The sequence below is a fragment of the Petaurus breviceps genome, unplaced genomic scaffold (assembly GCF_028583685.1).
Source record: "Petaurus breviceps papuanus isolate PSGF00001 unplaced genomic scaffold, PetGlider_PUasm1.0 181, whole genome shotgun sequence".
In the NCBI taxonomy this organism is placed as follows: domain Eukaryota; kingdom Metazoa; phylum Chordata; class Mammalia; order Diprotodontia; family Petauridae; genus Petaurus; species Petaurus breviceps.
Window position 1 is genome coordinate 15,028,401 of NW_027185784.1, and position 3,238 is coordinate 15,031,638.

The following is a 3,238-nucleotide window of genomic DNA, read 5'->3' on the forward strand; positions in this document are numbered from 1 at the left end:
AGAGAGAGAGAGAGAGAGAGAGAGAGAGAGAGAGAGAGAGAGAGAGATTGAAGACAGAATACATATATTAGGATCAGAGAATCATAGCTTTAGACTTCAAAGAGGCCATTTGGTTCAACCCCCTCATTTCAGACAAGGAACTGAAGCCCAAAGAAGTTATTAATTAACTTGGCCCACGTTACCCAGATAGCAAATAGTAGACTCAAGATTTGAACCCAGGTTCTTTGATTCCAGAGAAAGTACACATTCCACTATATTTTCTGCCTTTCTGGATATGTGTGCGTGTGTGTATACACACACATACATATGTATACATACACACAATATAAATACATATATTTACATAATACACTGTATACCCACATATATACACTCTACACACTTACATACATGTCTTTCCACATACTTGGTGGGAACAAGATGCATTTGTAGGGATGGATGGAATCCACATGTGGTGTTCAGTGCTTTATGAAGCCCTGGCCAAGGCCATAAACGGTGAGCAGTATGAGGACTTTTGGGTTCCTTGCCTGGTTTGAGGGGCCAAAATAGCTCTGTTCACTGTATTTCAGAGTCCTTGTTGGAAAAATGGATTGCTATTCCTGGGGCTATGCTGAGCATGCGTATGTAGCTAATACGCTTTTCTCAAGGGAGGAAAAGGTGCTTTGGAAGGAGAAAGGATTTTAATAACTTTGCTGGAATAACGTCCAAGGGGCATAAATCACGTCATGCCATTTTTTCCTGTCCCCTAGATTACCACCCTTCGGGGCTCTGTACTAGGCACACCAAGAATGGTGACTTCTGGGCATATTAGCAATCGAAATCACAAGAGACCTAGAATTATTTACATAGAGTCTTATCCCTAAGGATGTTCAGGCACTTGACAGGGATGTGGACCATGGGAGGGATTATCATTTCCCCATAGGCCCACCACTAGCTCCTGGCTGTTCTCCACTTCCCCTCAAAAGGGCAGGTCAGAAAGAAAGTCAGTTGTGGGAGGGTGGCAGAGGTAAAGAATGGGGTCTGGAACAGTCCTCCCTCTTTAGAAAGTGAACCCAAACCAGGAGTTCTTCATCTTTATGTGTGTGAGGCTTGGTTCCTTTTGGCAGTCTGGCAAAACCTACAGACCCCCTTCTTGGAATCAGATTTTTAATGCACAAAATAGAAAGATTTCTACAAGCCCCAGCTACACTTTCACCTTCTACAGGAAGCCTTTCCTGATCCCTCTTAATTCTAGTGTCCTCCCTTTTTGGATTACTGCCAATTTATCTTGCACATGGTTTGTTTGTCCATAATTATTTGCATGCTGTCTCCCCCATTCTATTATGAGCTGTTCCAGAACAGGGACTACCCTTTACTTAATTTATAACACTTAGCATAGGTCCCAGCACATAGTAGGTATTTTAAATATGTTTACTGATTGACCGACAAAGGAAACCAATTGTACTGAAATGTAGTTATCAAGATATAAAAATAAACGAAAAAAATTTACAGACCTCAGGTTAAGATTCCCTTCCCTAAATCAACTGACTTAACCAAGAACAGAATACTTCCCAAGAACTAGGGCTATGGTTGGGTCCCTTATACTTCAGCTCTCATCCCTCTCTGGCTTTTCTAGACATAGTAGAAGTAAGGAGAAAAATGTGATATAGTGGAAAGAAGGAGATAGAGAAAGGGAGGGAGAGGAAGAGAAGGGAAGGGGAAAGAAAGGGAAGGAAAGGAAGGGAAAAGAGAGGAAAGAGGAGGAGTGAAGAGCGGAGGGGAGGGGAAGAGAGGGGAGGGGAAGGGGAGACAGAAAGAACATGAACATACATAGGAACAAGTACACCAACTGAGAGATCTATCTGCAAGCCGACAAGCAGAGCAGGCTTGCTGAAGGGGGAGATCCACAGTTCCATTAAACTAATCTCCCCTCCGAGACGTCTGATCCCTCCAGGCTGCACATGCCATTATCCGAGGATGAGATAAAGAGGAGCCGCAGGAGCTGGAAAGGCCAGCAGGAAAAGAAAAAAGGGGAGGGGGGTTGATTACATACAAGGCCTCAGCCCCAACATTCCAGTTCTAAGTGGCTCTTTCTCCTTCTCTCTCTCTCTCTCTCTCTCTCTCTCTCTCTCTCTCTCTCTCTCTCCCCCCCCCTTTCTGTCTTTCTCTCTCTCTCATTCTATCAGCCCTTCTATGGCACCTGAGTTACTGAAAAACATGGGGGTGTATCTATTCTGTGCAGTAATTTCTGTGTAATGGCATACCTTGCCCATTTATGGCCCTCTTCTCCCTCATTCCCTCTCCATCACTAGTCACCATGTTTACTATCACGGTTCATAGGAATGGGGGAATACTTTGCTTGAAGCATGTACAAGCGACCAGGGACAGCTTCTTGGAAGAGGTGCCATTTGAGTTGGGTTTTGAAGGACACGTAGAATTTCAATAGATCGGAGATAATGGAGAGAGGGAGCATAGGGGACAGCTGGGATAAAGACAGAAAGGAGAGAATTCCAATTTAGCTTCAGATTAAAGTACCTGAAGGAGAAAGAGGACTTGAATAGTAGATTGGGGCCACTTTGTGGGATGCTTTGGATGCCAGTCTATCTTTCATGGACTTTAGTAGGCAATGGAGAGACATTGAAGGCTTCTGAGCCATGCAGTATGATGATTGTAGCTGTGTATTAAGAAGAAGGTTAATCTATCAGCAGTGAGGAGAATGGATTGGAGGTTCAGGGGAAGCCTGGAGGTGGCAAAGACAGGTAGGAGACTATTTCAGTAGTCCAGGAGATGCTAATGTGGGCCTGAACTAGAGAAAAGGCAGTGGAAATGAAAAGGGAAGGGCTAAAAGAACTTGGCATCTGATTGCTGCATACGTGGGGGTGGGAGGGTGCAGTAAGGAAAAACTCAGGGATGCTTATCAGGTTTTGAGAATGGTTAACCGAGAAAGTGATGGAAACACGGAAAGAAATGGAGGAATCGGGTCACAGAGCAAATTTTGTAGGAAAGGTGATGCAAATCACCTCAGGAAAGATGGTGTGAATTGGACATATTGAAAGAGAGAAAGAAAGAGAGAGACATAAAGAGAGACAGACAGACAGAGACAGAGAGAGAGACAGAGAGAGAGAAGGAAGAAAGATGGATAGAAGAATGGGAGGGAGGGAAGGAAAGAAAGAAGGGAGAAAAAGAAAGGAAGTGAGAAAGATAGAAAGAGAAAAGAAAGAAAGAAAGAAAGAAAGAAAGAAAGAAAGAAAGAAAGAAA

The 3,238-nt window shown here is 43.7% G+C and overlaps 1 protein-coding gene across 2 annotated transcripts in view; it reads right to left on the bottom strand.

Moving 5' to 3' along the window:
• The window catches only part of PLXNA4 (plexin A4), a 780,904-nt gene that overhangs the window by 121,692 nt on the left and 655,974 nt on the right, over positions 1-3,238 (bottom strand). The window lies entirely within an intron of this gene.